The sequence below is a fragment of the Patagioenas fasciata genome, chromosome 2 (genome assembly GCF_037038585.1).
Source record: "Patagioenas fasciata isolate bPatFas1 chromosome 2, bPatFas1.hap1, whole genome shotgun sequence".
Classification (NCBI taxonomy): Eukaryota; Metazoa; Chordata; class Aves; order Columbiformes; family Columbidae; genus Patagioenas; species Patagioenas fasciata.
In genome coordinates, this window is record NC_092521.1 from 91,121,340 (window position 1) to 91,143,087 (window position 21,748).

General features: G+C 39.5%; 1 protein-coding gene across 2 annotated transcripts in view; it reads left to right on the forward strand.

Annotated features, from left to right (window-relative positions):
- CDYL (chromodomain Y like) overlaps nucleotides 1–21,748 on the forward strand; it is a 107,596-nt gene that overhangs the window by 62,853 nt on the left and 22,995 nt on the right. The gene's annotated exons all lie outside the window — the stretch shown is intronic.

Genomic DNA, 21,748 nt, shown 5'->3' on the forward strand with positions numbered 1-21,748 from the left:
AACCCTTCACTGGCTTCATTGCCTTTCTCTGCACTCTCTCCAGCACCTCAATGTCTTTCTTGTCATGAGGAGCCCAAAACTGAACACAGGATTCGAGATGCGGCCTCACCAGAACAGTGAAACGATCACTTCCCTAGTCCAGCTGGCTACAATATTCCTGATACAAGCTAGGATGCTGTTGGCCTTTTGGCCACCTGGGCACACTGCTGGCTCATGTTCAGCTGGCTGTTGGGCAACACCTCCAGACCCTTTTCCACTAGGCAGTTTTCCAGCCACTCTCCCCCAAGCCTATAGTGCTGCTTGGGGTTGTTGTGACTCAAGTGCAGGACCTGGCACTTGGCCTTCTTGAAGCTCATATAATTGGCATCAGACCAACAATCCAGCTGGTTCAGATCCTTCTGTATGGCCTTCATACCCTTCAGCAGATCAACACTCCCGCCCAACTAGGTGTCATCTGCAGACTCACTGAGGGTGCACTCAATCCCCTCATCCAGATCATTGATAAAGAGATTAAACAGAACAAGCCCAAATACTGATCCCTGGGGAATACCACTTGTGACCGGCTGCCAACTGGGTTTGACTTCGTTCCCTACAACTCTTTGGGCCCAGCCATCCAGCGAGTTCTTTATCCATTGCAGAGTACGTCCATCCAGGCCATGAGCTGCCAGCTTCTCCAGGAGAATGCTCTGGGTTATAGTGTCAAAGGCTTTACTGACTTCGAAGTACACAACACCCACAGCCATTCCCTCCTCCACTAAGCGGGTCACCTTGTCATAGAAGGAGATCAGAAATTAATTAATATTTTTCAAAAATGGCATGTAACAAGCTGAAGAATTAGGAAGAAAAATATACAAGTGAAATTTTGTTCAGAATATGTCTACACTCATGGAAAGAAACTTTTATCTAGAGTTAGTTAGGGTGAAGCCCATCAGAAGAAGGGATGAGGATAGGAGTATGTACTCTGTTCTTCTCCTAATGGGGGAAATAATGCCTTCCTCCACTTCTGAGTTTTCATAACCATGGTGAATTGTAAGCTCCCTAGTTTGCAGAGGTATCCCAACTGGCTTTTGTTCTCATCATGGAGCAACTAAAAGACTAAAGCAAAAAAGTGACTACCTTAACTTCAGTATTTCTCAGATATAGTACATAAGGGGACTAAATTAATTTAAAATATCTTAGTATCTTGTGAGATAACACCTTCAGAGTTTGGATTTTTTAGGAAAAAGCTAAGAGAGGTGCAGACAGGTCTGAATAGCCCTTTCTTACCAGCTGGTTTGTTAGGTTTTCACCTAGTGTTGAGCTGCTAGTTGGCTGGATTTCCATAGGGTTAGTTGTGGGAGAGCCAGATGAAGGATGAAGAATGAAGCATGGCAACTCCATATGAAGGAGCTTAGGTTTCTCAGTCATTGTCTCGGCAATACATACCCAAAAGAGGAGAGAGAATACAAAATCAGACTGGCTGGCAATGCCTAGAAATTGTCTGGGCATCCACTTCAATATGAAAAAATTTACACAACCATGAAAAATTGAAGTTTCAACTTTGCTTGGCAACCTCCAATGATATTTGCCTACCCGTTAACTCTTTTCAGCATTCTGGATGCATCAGAGAAGGAGAAAATAGCAATGCAGTTTGATCTTCTCAAGGGCACTTAAGTTCGGCAAAATCATCTAAATAATGATGGCTCAGACTTTTAAAAAAAAAAAAGAAAAGAAAAGAAAAAAGAATTACATATTTAAACAAAACCTAAGTTTTGCTTCTTTACTCTTAGACACGTTGAGACACACCAAGTGTGAGTAAGTCATTGGTAAGAAACAGAGCATTCACACCAAAAGTTGTTTTGTATTTACCTACTCAATTTACCTTTATAAGAAAAGAGGATATCAACATTTTTTATGAATAGAACTATGATTTTGTAAACTTTAATCATCCTTGACCATGATAACTTTGGGGACAAGTCTCCTTGAGATGCCATGAATTTGGAAAGGGATACAATTTCTTTTTTCTTCCACCATCTTTAACTTCACATAGCAGTTTATCCCAACAGGCAGGGCACCAGTGGAGCTGGTCCGAGGGCATCCATCTTTGGAATCTGCCTTATCTCGAAGGAGATGGAGAACTGTTTGAGCAGCAAGTGCAGTCAAAGCCCTGAAGTCCTTTCCTACCCTGGTCTCACAGAGATCCAGGCTTGCAGCTCCTGCTTGAGGAAAGGAAGCCAGCAGCAGCAGCTGCCCCATGCTTCCTGCAGCTGCTGTCCCAGTCTCATCCCCTCTCAGATGGTGTGTGCAGGAGCAGCTGTTGCCAGTGGAAGAAACAGCAGAGCTATTTGTAAGGGCAAGGGAGAGGAGGTGGAAGGACCTCCTTCCACAGAGAGTGAAAGGTGATGGTCTTGGGTGGGGTAGCAAGGGAGGCATTGAAAAGAAGCTGGTAACACTGGCAGGAGAAGAAAGGGACATTAAAAGTTGGATGTGAATGCAATGCCCACTGATATAGTGGTCACACTGGTATAGTGCATAACATACAAATTCCTTGAGTATTCTTTCAGCATGCTCTTGTTTAAAAACAAAACCAGTAAATTGTTACATTGTTGGAAATACTAGGACAATGCACATTCATCATGCAGAAAATTCTAAAATCACTTTAGTTTGTTGGAGTCCCTTATATTTTAATTCTGTGTTTTATGAGGCTGCAATAAGAGGATGACTCACTTTTGATGTACAGCATTGTGCTATTATATGGTAAACGAATCTCTGTACATGAACATGCTTGGATATATACGGGTCCCTTTTAAAAGGAAATCATGTAGTATCTATTAAAGGTGGCACACAGTGGTGCCAGACTTGAGGTGTGGAGTCGGAAGGGGCAGGAGAGGGGGAAGTATTTGGCAGTATTTGGCTTCCTTCTCAGCTATGCTTTTTCTGTACGTAGTGATAACATTTTCTCTAACATGATGATACCCTTCCACAGTTCTTCGTAGTATTGCTTAGTCTTTGCAGAGATTAAAGGTCATGAATCAGGAGGAATTACCTAAAACCATAATATGAAAGCTATCAGCTATGTCATACAGAATCCTACAATACAGTGATTGCATGGCGGTATTACCAACATATTTTATGACAGGATTTCTTGCCTTTTCCTTTGTGTAAATACAAAAAGTTGCATTAGACACTTCTGACTAACCTTAGGTCATGGGGTTTGTGTGTGAAATGTGCTCATCAGCATGGAGGCTTCAATTTGTAATCTTTTTTTTTCCCCCCAGCTAGAATGCTTTGTTTACGTATAACATTTAAGACAAAAGACAGTGAGGTCATCTAGTCTGTGCTCCAGTGTATTACAAGTCATTACATTTCATCACTTACTGCTATATCCTGAGTTAGCTTGAGTTAGCCTAGAGTATTACCAGACTCTGGAGACTAAATTTTTGTTTGTCATTTAGTGCTGAATAGCAGGGAGTTGATTAGAAAAAATATGCTCAGATGAAAATACTTGTTTTGTGTGTCATGTTCTGCATAACATCTTGAGAGGATGCCATCTGCTTCTGAATAAATAAATAAACTGGATTCCTATTAAAAGAGCTTGCTTGCAGAAAAGCAGCTTATGTTTCAGCCATGTACACATAGCCTGGCCCTGGTAATGTGCCTTCCAAACGCTGCCTTCTGGCAACCTCTGCTCTTCCCACCAAGACCCAAGCAGATTGTTATGCCTCCCTGAGTGCCTGACTGTGCTGACAATGACAAACTGTGTGGGCTGGTTATTAAAACTTGTGTTGAGGTCATCCTGCTAAAGGGCTTGCTTTTCCTACTAGCAATTTCTTCCCATAGTGTCCTTCTCAACTGAGAAGAGAACAGAGGTGGGCTCAGGTGATTCCTGCAGCACAAACTCTGGACTTTCTCTTGCATATGAAAGCTGAGTTGGCATAAGAGGCAAATGAAGGGTATTTTTGTTTGTTTCTCTTCATAACAAAAAAAAAGAGGGGGGTTGGGGGGGACGCTGGGGCTGTTTTGTTGTGGCCTTTTTGTGCATTTTGGCTGTTGTTGCAATTGCCTGTAGAGTAGCATGTCACCAGAGACATTTTTTCATTTTATGTGTGTCAAGCTGAGCCATAGCCTGGAAAGATACTTGTAGGAGCTCCAAGCCAGGGAGAACTGATGTGGATATTTTTTTAATTTGGAGGTCACACAAACACACTTGCAGTTTTTTCTTGCGTTTTCTAGACTAGAAAGTTCTGCAAAAGTAAGCAAAATAATTTACACTTTAAATTTTGGAAAGTTGGTTTCAGGAATATCCTTGGGTTCCCTGTATTGAACCCTCACAAATGTGGGAAAGGTCCTAGCAAAAAGAATTGATTTTTCTCTCTAAAATTGTTTGGGTAGGTTTTCCTGTGCCTTGCTTAAGTGTCTTCTCCAGTTTCATTCTGCCTGTTGAATACAGCTTATTCAAAATTTTCAGTCTCTACTGCTTCCTTGAGGAGGAGAAATATTATACAGCTGCAGATTTCTATTAGGCAACCTAGTGCAAGCCAGCTATACTTTTCCCCCAATTAAGTACTGTGGTTAAACATTAAGTGCTTCCTACACCTGCTTGCACAATGGCTTTTTTCCTTCTGTCTGTCCTTATCACACCATGGTTTTGGCTGCTTGTTCCTGCCCATATCCTTTAATTTATGTCAGCCTACTTAAAGGGGCTGAGCAGGGGCTGAAACCAGCAGGCATTGGGCAGAGGACGATCTTGATACTGGCACTGCTGCTTCCTGAAGCTTGCCCTAGATGTAGTTTGAAAATACTTTTTTTTTTCCTGCTGAGACCATCAAGAGCTGGTTTCTTCACTGAGCAAAAGCCCTTATTACAGTTAGTAGAGATACAGATATAACTCTGAGGTCCCTTAATTAGTGATCCCTTAGATGCTTATAACCCTGACGCAATACACTGATCTACTCCCCTCATAGAAGCAAAGAGTGTCACTAAGCAGCTTCTTCAAACACAGGCAGTATGTAACCCATGAACATAAAAACCTCAGCACTGAGTTTTACAGCAGAGGAAAGATTGCTTTATATCTCAACTAAGCTAGCACAGAGCCTTTTTAGTGGCCTTTTCCCTCAGCCATCTCCACTCTGGGCATTGGCAGCTGTGTCCCTGTGGATGATAAGAATGGAAGCAGCTGACTTGAAACTTCACTTTGGCTAAGAACCTTATAATTCAGACCCAGCAAAACGTGGCCTGGGCCATTAGTCATTAAGACTTTTTAGAACTGCCTGATGAAGGGAGATGCCTTTGTCTTTTATTTTAGAAGTCAGTATTTAACAGGCAAATATGTCCCTATTTTTTATGCAGCTCTGTAATAGGAATAATTGCCAAGGTCTATCAGGTAGTCCAATTAACAGAATCTATTGGGTTGTATTTAGTTATTAAAAAAAATGTGATTCAATCTTGTGCTTAAGGTCCTATTATTTTTGTTTTGCTTCTCATCAGACATTTCAATATCCTTGTGAAGGCTGCTCAGGGCTTGTTTAAAGTATCTGCAAGGATGGAGATTCCACATCTCTTGGGGACACCTGTTCGAGCACTTGACTACCACTTTGTGAACTTTTTTTAAACCTAATATCAGAACTTCCCCCATTACAACTTATTTACTTTGCCCCTTATCCTTAAATGTGCATCTCCAAGAATAATCAGGTTATGCTTCTGCAATGCCACACGTTAGATAGTTAAATGAGTAAGATCATCAGCTCTCATTAGGTGCTTCTTTCTAATATGTCACACTATCCTATGTAGACTGTGGGAACCAAAACCTGAGTAGTTGTTGCTTGTTAACTTCCAGCATTGGAAGTCTGATTTTTAGGGGGAAAAGAGGAACTTTCGTAGTTCAGATAATCTCTCATGAACATTGTCAAATAGTCAAGCTTGTAAAATGTATTCTGACCTTGTCATTGTTCAGTATTAGTCATGTTTGAATTATTTGATTATTTGGACATGTAGCCTCACAGTTTTAGTTACAAATTTGGAGAATTTGATAGATAATAGGGCTCCTCAAGTAGATGCTGTTACGAGATGGGAATTTTGTGGGATGTGTTCGGGGGCTGGTTTAAAATTCTAAGAGAGTTAATGCCCCCACTTGCTCTGTGTTTAGTGGTATGGATTTCTACCAACAGCTTCAAACTAGCAAGACAGTATGTGTTCGTAGTAAGCCTGTTACTCAAATACTTTTTCTCCATTTAGAGATACCTAATATCGTAGGCTTAAGAGCTGTGTAGAACAATGTGTCACTGAAGCAATAAATATTGGCCTTTGTTTGAAATACAATAGCACTGAAACTGGGACTGTGCATGTGGAAAGCAGATTAAAAAACCTGCACCACAACTCAGAGATGTAGTTAGGGCTGAAGTTTGGACTAAGGGAGATGTTGAACAGCTTAGTCCGTCCTTGTGCTGAGGCTGAACTGAGCCAAGTTTGTGTTTTCCCTGACAGGGGTTGTATAACCTGTTCTTAATTAGATCCATAATGGGTATTAAACCATATCTAACTCACCTCTCTTACTGCTTTGATTAGAAAAGTCCTCATCTTTTTTCTTTCCCCAATATACTCTAATTAATACAGGTTTAGCCAATGTCATTGAGTAGTGATTCTTTGAACAGTTCAAATTTGACTTGCATATACTGCAGAACAGCTGTCAGATCTCCATACTTCTTATGAACTAAAAAGATGCTATTCCTTTCATCTTTCCTCATATGTCTTGTTTTTAAATCTCTTGCGATTGTAGATCAACCATGGACACCCCAAAGTATCTCTTTTTATGTATGATACCCAAAATTGGATGGATTGTTTCAGCAGATACTTCACAAGTACTTAGTAGAATGTGTCGTATCCTTGCACATATAAAGTTTCCTTACAAATATGCCTCAGAATTGGGCTTTGCCCTTCTTTTTTACCTCACTTTGTCAACTAGTGTACACTTTGTGATTGATTATAACCCAGTTGTTGTGCTTCGTAGTCATTCCACATTTTAGTGCATGTTTTGTTTTTCTTCCATACAAGTAAAAATTCACTTTTCAAGCTGTCTTCCAAAGTCAGCAATAGAATTTAGAAAAGTGTTCTTCCCCTTCTGAAAGCTTGTGGTCCTCTCAGTTTGATGTAATCTGTTTATTTCATAAGTATAATTTCTCTTCCATTATCCAAGTTTTGAGTAAAAAATACAGACTAAAATTGAGTCCAAGGCAGACCTATGTACTTGAAAAGTATTTTTAGTTTGTGTATGAATAATAATGTTTCCGTATATAGTTTTTCAACTATTCATATACCTTACTTCTCTCACCTCCAGTGCCAAAAGCATCTACTTCGTTTTTTTCTGCACACACATCCCCCCTCCCCTGCCCCATTATCACTAGATCATTTACTTGATTTCAAGCAACTTGCACAGGTTGGTTGCAGGTGTGTGGGGTGGCGGTTTTGTGGGTTTTTGGGGAGGGGTGTGTGCATGCAAGAGCAGGAGCCAAAATGATATTGAAAAAATAATAGCAAATGGTCCAAGTATATTTATGGGTGGAAGTGTAATACTTGAATTGTTTTCTTTTTTCTTGAACCCCCCCATCTATTCCTACACCCACTTGCCCCAGTAACCCTCCCAATCTGTCACAGGATACCTTTGTCCACTTGCCTACTCCAGCAGCTGTGATTACCCTTCTGAGATTTCCTAACCTTGTTTTGCTGTTTCTTAAACATGGTGGTTGAAGTGAGCACCTGTAAGACTTTCTCGATTCTACAGACTTCCTCATTTTATCCTTGCAAGGCTAAAAGGGCACTAAAGACAAGTCACACACAGAGAAGCTTAATACTCTGTTTGCATTTACTGCACCAATATATATTCCACTGTGGGAAGAAAATGTATTTACTACTTCTTTTTTTTTTTTCCCCCCCTCAGTGAGGTTGCTAGTTTGTGGTTGTGGTTTTGGACTGTTACCAGAAAGGCCCAGAACTTGAGTGCCTCGGTGCAGGTTTGGGCTGTGCTCACTGTCCTGCCTTCCTCTTCTGTAGCAAGGAGTGGAGCCCGTGGGCTGTTGTGGGCCCCTTTCCAGAGGAGATCTTTGCGTGCCCTCTGGGGGGGCTGGATGTCATGACAGCCTCTGAACTGCCCCAGGTGAGGGTTGGGCATCTCTCTATCAAGAATGACCTTTGGCTGCTTTAGTTTATGAGTGCCTCGCATTTTCATCAGGTTTTGTAAATCAAAGTGTTTGCTGTTCCTGAATCAGCTACAAGCTCAGAATGTTTTGCCTATCAGATTTTAAAGATCACTCCGGAGATCAGCAGCCCAAGGTCTGTAGATGTTGTCTTTACAACATATTGCTTGCTCAGTTGATCAGGTGATGTTGTTTCCATATATTTGCAACATGCAGCAAATTCACTTTCTTCCTTTTTAAAAATAGTTTTTATCTACACATACTTTTTTTTTTTTTTGAGTGTTTGACTTTGTCGGTCTGATTTCCTTTTGGTAGCAGTAGCTACATGTTGTGACCAAGGAACTCTGTAATTATAGTTATTTTAAGTATTGATTTTGGAGGAGGAGTGATTTGCAGTACATCTCTTTTTTGTGGGAATCCTTCCCAGTGTTCATAGTGCACCAGCTCTTTTATGGCACAGTGACTTGCAGTTTCAGCAGTTGACACTGCTGAATCAGTTGCACTTTCTGTTTCCTTCTCAGCTCCAGACTTTCCAAAAAAGTTATGCACTACTTGTTTGATCAATTTGGTTTTGTGCTTGTTTCTGCTCATACCACAGTCACAATGTTTTATTTTCCCACATATTTCCCCCTCTTTCGGCTGCGACTCACTAGGAAAAAAAGAGGCAGTTTTTTATATTTTGTATTTGTTTCAGGCAGTGATCTTCATCCTTTTTTAAAAACAGTGCCATAGTTATTTTAATACCTTTTTCTCTGTGATGGCAAATGATTTATAACTCACTTAGACTCTAAGCACATGAACTTGTTTCTGGACATCAGCTGATTTAAATAAAGGTTTGTGAGGCAGAGGGTACGGGGAAATACTCATTCTCAAAATACCTCATAAATGTATATAATACTAGAATAAGTACTGAATGAATGGCTTTCATAATTCATCTAATTTTATCACTCCTACCTACAAGAAAGTCAGCATCTAGTTCCATATTGTTTGCTAACTATACAGAATTGTGGAAATTTTTGTGTTCAAACAAAATACCTGGTTAGGATTAAAAAAAATAGGCATAATGGTTGTAGTCACTAATTATAAATTGGCAGAGCTTCAGTTAGGTGAGTGTAGTGCCATGAGCAATGAAGCATTACTTTGAGACTTGCCTGAAAACCTTTGGCTTTTACTGGTTTTAAACATATTCTAGAAAGTTGACAAATCTAGCCAGTGTTGGGTTTTTCTTGTTGGCAACATAAATATGACATCAAGCTTTTTAAGACCCAACTTCATAAGGTCACTGCTCAGAAGGATTAGAATATTTTACAGTTAATGACAAATTACCTGTGTTTAAGAAAAATGACTAGTAGGTTTTGTTTTGTACTTTTAATTTTCTTTCCACCAAGATATCAGTAAAGACCACCTGATTTCAAATGTCTGCAACATTTTGCCAAATAAGAATGTACATCTCCAGATCTAAATAGAGTCTGCTATTCGTGGGTTATCACAGCATGTTGACTAGGATCTCTATAGTTCTGTAAGAGGGAACATTTTGCCAGAAGAATGAGGCAATATACCTTCAAGAGCAATAAACCTTTCTGAGAGAGTTGTTTCTCTAGTGTAGGAAGTTTGGAGTGTAGAGTGATACTTCTGACACAAGATGGTGACACAAAAGGTATCCTGGTTCATTGTGGAAATGAGAAACTTGTCTTAGTTTATAGTCCTGTAATCACTTCTGTGCTTCAGACCCATGTCTTATAAATTCATAGGTCAGCATTGCTGCAGGATATAACACATATCCAAACTAGCTTGGAATTTTTGTGGTCTGTAGATAATAAATAATTACTGGGGATTGTGTGTGTTACTACATCTGAGATAGATGAAATCCTCTTTTAACCACATTCTTTGTTTGTTATTGTCAGTGTAACAGATTTTGCTCACAAAATGTACTGGAGGATCAAGTTTTTTCTTTCTTTTGCCTAAGTTATGGAGAATTCATATCTCTACCTTAAATTGAAGACTCTACAGAATCCGATAAATTTGTCGGGGGTTTTTTTTGGGTGGTGTTTTTTTTGTTTTTTGTCTTTTTTTTTGGGGGGGGGGTGGTGGTGGTATTTACATGTTATTAAAGGTCGAAGTTCATAAGGTCCCCTGAGACTGCATCTGTAAGTAAATGGAAAATCTCTGCTTCTCAAGTCTTTTGTTGTCTGGTCATGCTAGAGACATAAACTCAGTGTGAAGTCATTAAGACAGCTATTTAGGCTGGTAGGAATTGCTGCAGGAGTATCAGTTTGATCTAAATCTTCAAGTTTTATGAAGGTGGTTATATTTGGTGAAGAGTAATTTCATTTGTGGACATTAGGACTCATGCTATCTCTTCCATTTCTTTTCATCTTCTCAGGGTTTTCTCATATGATTCTTGCAAAATTCAGTCTGGTGTGAGAAAGACTCAGTAGCAAATTGTTGAATGATTTGTGACCTACAAAATGTAGTGTTTTAAAAAAGGATTCTGACCACTATTTTTTGAGAGCATCTGATCAATGCTTTCCCGTGACATATGTAAAATTACTTTTCTGGACCTAGTTTCAGTATATAATATAAATAAACCAGATGGTTGCAGCTGAGAGGTAGAGCTTCTTGTTTGCATTACAGAATATACAGTTAGTAAGTTTATAAGCTTTTTCCAGTAACCTGCAAAAATATGTAATTAATCGTAGCGTTCCTGAGATTTGGATTTTTGGCTTAAAATAAGCAAATGCCAAGGAACTAGTGCTCTTCCAGTATCACATAGCTCATGTTATGGGGACATATGGATACATTCTTTCTTACTGAGTTTTTTTCTCTTTTCTGGTATGAACATTCATTAAATTCACTGGCAGGTGTTTGATTTTCTCATAATTAAAGTTGGTGGAATTCTGGTCATTAATTGCTTTATACTTGTTTGGATAGTTTACCACGCTATGATCTTTCCATAAAGGAGCTAATATTTCTTCAAAGGTCTCTTTTGTGTTTTTAATAAAAAGTTGCATTTCACTTGTCCAGACATGCAGATGTGTCCTAGGGCCTTTTTTTAAAAAAAAAAAAAAAAAACCAACAACTTTAAAGTTAGTTTATTCTTTTACAGTAGAGGCAGATTCTATGATACTGTCCTATGCCATTGCTACTCAAAAAACCCCTTACCCGATACCTCAACACTAAGTTCAGATTTATATTTCTCTGTATGTATCTTCACTCATTCTGTCCTCTTGGTGTAGGTTTTCAGTACCATCCCCATAGTAAGGTTTTGGGGTTTGATATTAATAGGTTTCTTAGCTGGTTGGTTGGTTGTCTTGTTTTTGCCCTCATTGGGTAACACAGTTTTTCAGTTGCTGTGAGATGAAAAGGCATCGGGAACTGTAGCAGCATAGGAATGAAATCTGCAGAAAACATGCTACTCTTTAATTTCTAGCTTACTTGAAATGATTTGAACAGTAAAAATCTGTAATATGACAAGGAATATTTAAAGAGAGTGCCACAGACTTCAGTGAGTAGAAATTTGGTAAAACATCTCTGAAAGCTTATTCCTTCAAACCTACCCAAGTTTCCTGAGCAGAAGATACTTGGTGTTCACCTGATGATTGCTGTTCCACGGCTCAATTTTTTACCAGTCAATTTTAGCATGAAGGCCTACAGAAGGGTGTTCTTTACTTTGCTTGTTTGGTCTTGGTTCCATCTTTAAAATATTTAGATTTCTCTAGGGTGTCAGTATTTGTGGCTGGTTTCAGGATTATATTTGGTTTTTTCCTCTTACAACTATTGTTAGAGATTTTAAATTGTGAAACAGATTAACAGCTAAAGGACAAATATTTTAAAGTTTAGAGGGAATTTATTTTATTTGTGTATATTTCTCTCTAAACATTGTACATTGTCATAAACCAAAGGAGACAAACACTCTCTTTGACCGAATGTGTTTGCCTGAAGTATCCGTGATTCTGTTACGTTAATTTTAATTGTGGTTGTTACAAGCACAACAGAAGTAATATTCCATGTATTCTCCACTGCTGTAGCAGTTAGGACTGCAATAATCTTGATATTCTTACACTGTCATCTCATAAGGTTACAGTCTGGCTAGTGTGTTCCAAGTTGGACTGGCCTTTTTATTCTCTAAATCTCATGTTGATTTTCAGGGACTTCTCTTAAATTATTATTATTATTACTACTACTAGTACTTCAGCACTTGGAACTCTTCAATAGCAATTTGAATACTTGCTTTGAATGACTGATTTTCACAATAAATCTGGTTTGGGATAAACATATATATGCAGAGAAATGTCTATGTGCTTCTGATTGTTTATGTCTGATTATATTTCACTTTTGCTGTTTTGTAGTAATACTTAAGAATATATGTACTTAATCATATTTTGTAAAAGAAAATAGGTCTTAGTGTGGTCACATTGTTAAATTAACCAAGAAACAAGTCTTTGCCAAGAGATAACATGAGCGATTTTGAAGTATTGGTTATAAATATAAATTAGATAAGTCAATGTTAAATGTTTTTAATGAAGATTAATACTAACATCCACATATTAAAAGAATCAATTATACTGGGAAAAAATTATAAAATATGAATTAAACAATAATTGATTCTTTGCAATCATAAAAGCAGCTTTGCTAAGCAGATGAGAAGGAAGCATTTTCAGTACAAATTAGCATCCTTTACTGTGATAGATAAAGGAATATCCTTTCCAGGAAGAGCTTTTAAAACAAACACAAAGTTTACACAGATTTGTTGTTGTTGTTTTGTTTAGTGTGTGTATGTTCACACAAGCTAACCTTCAGTGGACAGCAATACCTGATGGGTAGATTTCCATTGAAAGTGTAACAGGGAGTCATTGTTACATGGTCACATTTATTGGGGTTGGATTTGGTTTTAGCCATCTTATTTTTGGTGTATTTAAGCTTTGAGACAGTAATGACGCTTTATTGGCTTGAGATTTTAGCCTTTTGGGAAGAACAGGGGCGACACCTCAGGCTCTTCACCTATCATCTAAACTTAAATGTGTTACCATGAGAATAAGGAAAAGGAAAGAAAAAAAGTCAACAGCAGAAAGCTCTGTGATGAATATTGGGCTTGAGTCAGAGGGAACATGTGTGGAAGGATATGTATGGGATGTCAAGAACTCCCATATCCTGAGAATGTTATACATCGCTCAGCAGTGTGCTCTCTGAATATCTAAACTGTCAAGAGGTGAGTGGTCATCTGCTCCTCATGAAAGCCTTTGTGCAATGATTTGCAGTTTAACAGAGCTTCGACCTTTGTGTCAGAGATGTGCTTTTGCTATTATGTTAAAATCCATGCAGACTTGGCCACCACTTAAAAGTCTTTCTAAAAATGTTTGACCTTGTGCACTCTCAGCAAAACCCTCTTCGTTTTTTATCCATTACATTGTGTAAAGATCACCTACACCAACCATAGTCTGGCTTGCAAACAAGTATAACAGCACCTGCAAATGTTCCTACAAACATAATGCTAACAGCAGAGGAAGCATAACAGCAGAGGAAGCAGTCTCCTTGGAAGGGAATGGATCTCCTCACCATAGAAATCCCGCACCCGCTAGAAGGACTTACTTAAAAAGATTATTCTTGTTTTTATTTTTTAATATTTTTTTATTTGTTAGGGGAGTGAGTTTTGTAACCTGCTTCTTTTGTGCCAGCTGGGGCAGGGACAGGGACAGCTAGCTGATGCTGCTTCTGAGCAGGAGAGGTGGCTCACCCAATTGCAACCAGCTGTGGCTGCCTCTGCTGGCACCCAGCTGAAGACTCTTTCTGCTTCAGCTCCTCTTTCCCCCACCCTCCCTTCTTGACAAATTTAGTCAGCCTTTTTGATCTTTCTATATCATAATCCTGTGCTTTGCTGTAGAAGGCTGACTGCCTGCCCTTCCCACATCTTCCCAGTGAGTTGCCCACCACCTCCTGCTTGCCAGCCTTGGGGCAGCAGCTGCAAACTGTCAGAGGGCCAAAGGCACTGCCAGGGTGGAATACCTGTTCAGCTACCGACTGCTCTTTTGGCTCATGGTGTTATTTCCCTGACAAAGTATTGCATGATTTAGGGGGAAAAAAAGGAGGAACCTGAAGCCCCTCAAGAGGGAACTGGCTCTGCTTTGGCCAAGACTTATGGAAAAACTGACTTCCCCTTCCTCCCCCACACCAATATGCTTTGGATGTTTAGGTAACTTCAGCATTCAGAAGTAATATAGTAACAGCAGACAATGCTGGACAAAACAGCCAGTTGCAAAACCACTCTAAGTCCAAGAAAGGGAAAAAAATACACTGAAGAATTAACTGTTGTCATCCCCCCTCAATAATTGCAGTAAGCCAGGAAAACACGGTGCTCTTGAACTTTTAATGTCTATTGTTTTCTCAGATATTCCTGGCTCCCCCACATCGGGGAGAAGGTGATTTTATTATCGTCTGCACTTAAATGCCAACAATATCAGACGAATCAGACTGACTTCACTTTTCTTGCTGCAACCCTGCCAAATTCTAGCTTAACACCAAGCATTGCAGAAGGTCATCTCAGAGAATGATTCCTGGAGCTGACCATAAACTCCCTTAGGCAGTCCAAAAGGTATTGCACAAAGTTTATCCAATAATAGCCCCCATATTTAATTTAGATAGTAGTTTGGTTGTGCTGAAACCAAGGAGATTTGCAGTTTCCCGTGATGAATGACTGTTTGTGTTCCTTACCCTTGGAGAAAAGGGAATTGTCAGTTTTAATCTGATTGTTTAGATATTTCTTTTTACCACAGGCTATTTTTCTCATAATTATTTTGAAACTGTTAGAAGGTTATTGATTCTTGTACCCAGTCATAGTGTCCAGTCTCCTGATTTGAAAATGTTTTACAAATAATGCATAAAACAGAAGTCATTTTCACATCAGTGAGGTCATGGCAGAAATGACTGGTTCAGAATGGAGAGTGCGCACTATAGGATCATTCTTACAAAGACCTTACATAGCATAAGACCCTACACTTTATGGCAGAGGTACAGATACATATTGGAGCTGTCGTTGTGGATTTCCAGACAAGTATTCAGGCATGTCTACAGACGGGGATTTCCGCCCCCAGGGTTCATTCAAGGACACAGTCAGAGCGCTTCCCATCAGGACTGAAAGCATCAGTTAGCTAAGAATCCGATAGTCATTGTCTGCAGTTCGCTAATTTGCACCTGATACTATCGACCAGGTACCTTTTCTTTATATTCCAGCTTGTTGAAAAGCAGCTGCCCTTAGGTCAAGACAAAAAGGCATAAATGCTACATAGTGTGATCACATGCATCACAGAATACTAGGAAATGGGGCTGGAAGAGACCTTTGTCACCTAACCCACCCTCCTCCCCCCAGGCTGCTCTGCAAATGCTGCTGTTGATTCAGTCAAATGGTTTTCACATGCGGGGGAATCCATCAGGGTCACTGGAAAACACCTGTAGGTCTGTGGTGAAAGAATGTGCCAGCTGGTGAAGAGGGTAGTAGCTGTTGTGTCATTGTGCAGAGATAAAAGCAAGGAACTGCAAAATGGAGGTAGGTTCTCTCTGAGGGTCATCTGGTGGAGCAGAAGGTGTTTTAGGTAGTGTGATAAAGTCAGAATGCCATCTGTTTTTGTAGATGCCTATGGGACATCAGGAATGTTGATAATTCTAGCATGTCAAGGGTGGAGGAGAAAAGAGTTTTAATGCGGGAAATTTTCGGTGAAGATAATTCATGTGTATCTGGAGATGCTTGGTTTTCTGTTGAGCTCTGTTTGCCTGTGAGCACTACAAAATGGGGGTATATCCTTTTGCTTTCAGAGTCTAGGTTGGATTTACTTGTTGAAGTATTTACTTATATCAGAACATCAAAAGATACCTCTTGGGCATATAATAGGGTAGAACTGCAACACAGGGCAGTGAATGTACTTTATTTTAAATGGATCATGCTTTACTGTTTGTTTTTTTTTCTTGTGGGTCCTGATTATTTACCTGGTTGTGTGGTATAACTGAGAGGGTGATCAGCACTGGCTCACTAGTGAGCCCATCTGGGACAAATGCTTTGGGTTTTGTACAGGAATCTTGACTGGGAGAGGGGTCATTCTCCAATGCTTTTGGAAGGAAAAGAGTTGTGAGAAGTTGTTTCCAATTGACTTGTGACCACTGACATGTGTAGTTTTTTAAGCTACCAAAGCAGAGTGAAATCACTGACAGACCCTTTCAAAGAGTGATCTTGAAACAGCACAGGCCTGAATTCAAGCCATTAGTTTCCCTTTACCACATAAGGGAATCATCTTTCCAGTCCTGAAGTCAAAGATTAAATCATTTCTGGCTTTCAGTTAAATGCATGTGGGACTAAAGTTATGATTAATTTTAAATTGACCTGTAGCAGATAGCATTGGGTTTGTTCTGCTTTGATTTTAACATTCTTCAAGGAGAATTTAGCAAGTTAAACACTGTATTAGTGTTTGCAGACTTTATTATGTTTCTTATTTATCTCTGCTACAAGTATCATTAATAATATGTATTCAAGTTCATACAGCAAAAGAATTAAAACTAGTAACTCTAGTAATTATATTACTCTGGAGTGGATATGGGCAACATTTTTTTAACAATAGAAATTGGAACAAGAGCAGAGCTTAGAACAGGAAAGAGCAGAATCTTATTTATAAATTAGTCCAGTTAAAACACATCTAACTTTGTTTTGAAGCAGCATTTTTATTTTGGTTCAGAACAGCTTGAAAGATGTTGCATAGAAGGAGTAAATCTGAAAACAAAAGAATCACCTGTTGGAGTTTTTTATTGTGTCTCCAGTTTACCCCCGAGTCAAAATCCATTGTTTACCCACTTCTGCTCTTGATTGCTTTCTGATTCATGATCAGAAATTTTAAACCAGTGTTTTAAACCTTAACCATCCTAAAAGAAAGGGAAAGGTTCTGCTTGCTGGCCAGTATACACAGAGTAACACACAGAGAAATACTTGTCTTTGGAAAGAGCAGTTGTGAGAGAACCACCCAGGTTGGCATGGTGTGAGTCTCTCTCTGAAAACAAAGCTGTTTTGTGGGCTGGTAATGATGGGCAACAGGTCATGCCACGTAGAAGGAATGTGTTTTGACTCTCTAAATCAGAGAGAGATGGATTTCGTGGGTGGACTGTTCAGTGGATGAGGAACTGGCTGGATGGTCACACCCAGAGAGTAGTGGTCAATGGCACAATGTCTGGATGGACACCAGTGACAAGGGCCCCCTCAGGGGTCTGTACTGGGACAAGTACTGTTCAGTATCTTCGTCAGTAACACAGACAGTGGAATTGAGTGCACCCTCAGCAAGTTTGCAGATTACACCAAGCTGAGAGTGCAGTTGACACACCTGAGGGACAGGATGCCATCCAGAGGGATCTGGACAAGCTTGAGAAGTGGGCCCATGCAAACCTCCTGAGGTTCAGCAAGGCCAAGCGGAAGGTCCTGCACCTGAGTCAGGGCAGCCCCTGGTATTGATATAGAGTGGGGGATGAAGGGATTGAGAGCAGCCCTGCCGAGAGGAACTTGGGGGTTCTGGTGGATAAGCAATTGGACATGAGCCAGCAATGTGCACGTGGAGCCCAGAAGGCCAACCGTATCTTGGGCTGCATCAAAAGGAGCATGGCCAGCATGTCCATGGAGGTGATTCTGCCCTTCTACTGTGCTCTGGTGGGATGTGCTCACCTGGAGTCCTGGGTCCAGCTCTGGAGCCCTCAGCACAGGAAAGACATGAACCTGTTGGAGAGGGACTGGAGGAAGCCACCGAGATGCCCAGAGGGTTGGAACACCTCTCCTGTGAAAACAGGCTGAGGGAGTTGGGGTTCTTCATCCTGGAGAAGAGAAGGGTTCAGGGAGACCTTATTGCGGCCTTTCAGTACTTAAAAGGGGCCTATGAGAAAGATGGGGACAGACTTTTTATCAGAACCTGTGGCGACAGGACAAGGGGTAATGGTTTTAAACTGAAGGAGGGGAGATTCAGGCTAGAAATGAGGCAGAAATTTTTTAAAGTGAGGGTGATGAAACACTGGCCCAGGTTGCCCAGAGAGGTGGTAGATGCCCCATCCCTGGAGACATTCCAGGCCAGGCTGGACATGGCTCTGAGCTACCTAATCTGATTGAAGATGTCCTTGCTCATTGCAGGGGGTTGGACTAGATGACCTTTGGAGGTCCCTTCCAACTCAAGCTATTCTGTGATTCTGTGAAGTGTCTGCTATTTACCATAGCCAATAGTTTCGAAATAAAAACAACTCCCAACAGCTTTAGAGTCTCTCTCAGTTGCACTGTTCTCTGTGTCCTTCAAAAGGCTGTCAAAGTCAGCAACTAAACAATCCCCAATCGGCTTTTTGAGTACATGTTGCACTAATATAATTCTCAGAGATGTCAGGGTATTTTCTAACAACCTTTTCCAGGGCCTTACTGGAACATTTGTTAGACTGACTTCTGGAGTATCAGCTTGAATGTTGGTCTCATTTTCAATTACATGCAGTTTACTCTAGAATTTATTACAGTCAAAAGCCATGCTGTAGGGACAGTCCAGGACCTAGCAGGCAGGGAAGTGCCTGCTTGTGAAGAGATAAATAGTTGCGCTTCTCTGGCTGTCCCCATTTGTGCTTCATCCCAGTGCAGACTGTGGCAGCCTCAGCCTATGGGTGGCTTTACGCCCTACCTCACGCTCCAGCTCATGTCTCAGTGGGATGTCCTGCCCGATTCCGATACCAGTTTCTTTTCTGGGACAATTTTTCTTGTTTCTTTGCTTTCTAGGTAAAGGATTGATAAACTACAAATTCATGGCAGCAGTGAAGTGTGCTGCATTACCCTCACAAATAGCAGCAACAATTTGTTTCATGATTTTTCTGTTTGGGCAAGTTTACATCACAGGCTGTTTTCTACAGTGTAAATAAATATTAGAAGATAGATTTGCAGCATGTTGTTGTTTGTGGAGTTGTTTTTTTTTTAAATGCCTCAGAATGTAGAGCATGAAAGAGTATGTAGCACTGTTCTCTGATTATTTCAGTTCTGCCAGTTTCTATGTAGATAGATCACTAGCATTGGAGTTTGTTTTGCAATACTGGGACTCAATCTCGCAATTAAATGGTTCGCATGAGGAAATACCTAGTCTTTTCTATAATTTCTATCTGCTAGTCAGTATGTTATTCAAACTTGAGAGACGTGTTGCTGTTCTCTTCAGACGTGCATTTTCACATGACTCTCAGTTATCCCAGTGTCTCCTTCCCCCCCTGCTTCCCACACTTTCTCGCTGCCTGCTTGGTCAGCAGCAGCACTCGGGAACTGATCAAACTGAAAGCTAACTCAGTGCACTCTGCAAAAATGTTTGGCTTGTTCCTGCTGCTAAATTAATTTTGTCAGTTTTTATGGGGTTTTTGGCATGTCTTCATTTGTTTATGTCAGTTTATTACTCATTTCTTGCTACTTAGTCATAAGTCAATACTTCTTTCCAAAAAATTATTCTGGAGTAGGAAAATACAAATACTTTTTCCCAGATATTTTGCTGTAGTTGAACTAAGTTTGAGGTTTGTTTTAAATTTGGTTTAGGATTCCAGTTTTCTTAATTAAGACTGGGAGAAGAAAGTAAAGTTAAACAAAGTAAAAACACTGATGATGGTAAATAGTTTTAAACCAGAATTTGGTTTGACTTTGGAAGCTCTCATGGAATTGTTCAGCAGCAGTACTGGTGGAGGGAGGGAATTCATCTGCCCTGTTCCTGGGTTAGACAGAAATACCTGTGATGAATGACTTGTTTCTGGTCTGGCAGACTATATGGGGAAGAAACAGAGCAGTGAAGGGAAACAAATCTTAATTTTCATGTTATGTAAACTACATTGGTACTTAAGTACTGATAAGTAATTCAGTATGTGCCGCTTGCTTGGATCACAGGGGTGTGGTGAGGCTCGTGGAAGGTCCTTGGCTAATTTTCCTGAACTTGCCAGCTAAATGGAGGCCAGTCTGCTGGCAAGAACAGTCGAGCCCAAGGACAGACATACAGCAAGCAGGCTTCATCCTCCTTGCAGCAGGGATGAGCTTGGTTAATGCATTTGCAGTGTTAATCTGATCTGAGCCAGCATATGGGTGTGCTGCTGCCTTCTCATAGACTCTTTTCTGGTTTCAAAATATATATGTATATATTTAAAACAATACTATTTTTAATAAACACCGCAGTCAGTCTTTTATAAATTTCAGTAAGCATATAATTTTGTTTAAGAATTAATGAAAAAGATAATCCTACTGCAGCATTTTTGTTGATTAGAATGATTCAGAAGAACACCTTGAAGAAAAATTATTTTGAGATCTTGATAGTATTTTAACAGAGCTGGGAGAATAACATTTGATGCTATAGTATCTTCTGTGAGGTAACTATAGTGGAAAAGTCGTCTACTGTAGTAACTACAAAAATGGGCAAGGTGTTTGGGTTTGTTAATCACCATTATGTTGATGTATAGATAATAAAAGAATAGAAAACTATAACCCATCTATTTGTTTCAGTCAACTATTGACATTATGGCAACCTATTCTGAGATCAAATGGAGATGCAGAGTTTATTATAGCTCTCTGTATCAAATCCCAATGACACAATGATACCATCTTTACCATACAATAACCCTGAGGTCTTTACTGGTACTAATTTCAAATTTTTGCCGTCAACATAAACTCTCATGTCTTAGGATCTTATAAAGTAAAAGTAATTTTAGATAGTGTTGTTTTGGTTTTTTTTTACGTATTGTAATGTATTTCCAACATTACAACACTAAGAATAATTCTGAGTATACAGCTTCGATGCTGAGAAAACTAGGGTTGCTCCTATGTTGAGATATTATTTTAAAATTCTGAAATTTACATCAGATGTTGGTATGCATGATAGGACAGTTTCTGAGGCATGTTTTGTAATGGTATGAAACTTCAAAATATTGGTAAAATATATTACAAGTAATGAGTGAACTCTTGTAAGAAGATGAAATTTCTCTGCCACCATGTCCAGTATGGCTCTCCTGAGTGATGCTTTGGATCCCGGGCAGGTTTTAATTGGAAAGACAGTTTTGAAACATGACTTTGAGAACAGTTTTGTTTATAAATAGAAATAAACTGCAGGGGTCTAAGTAATTTTTTTTTAAGGGTTGTTTTGTGTTTTGATTGTTTTTAGGTTTTTGCCACTTTTTCTGAAATTACGGAGGTACAAATTGTATTACTCAAGGTACCTTCCAAATTTGCTAGTCTTTAAGTAAGCAGATCTCAGTGTTATTTCAGTTATTATATATTTCCCATATAGACTATCACATTTGTCTGTTTCTTTTTTACTATAAGCCAGAAATCTTGCCATGTTCAAGCCTTTTAGTCTGTCATTTATTATATGTATAATGTATTCATACTCATTATAAATATTTTCTGGTTTCTTATGGCATACTTGTTTCCCCACGAGTATTTTAATTGCTTTTGTAACTTATACTATACTTCCCTCTTTTGTTTTTGGTCCAATTCTCCCCTCTCTCTCTTTTTTTTTTTTTTTTTTTTAATTCATTGGAAGAATAATTTGTGTTTAGCATCTGTAACTATGAAAACTTTA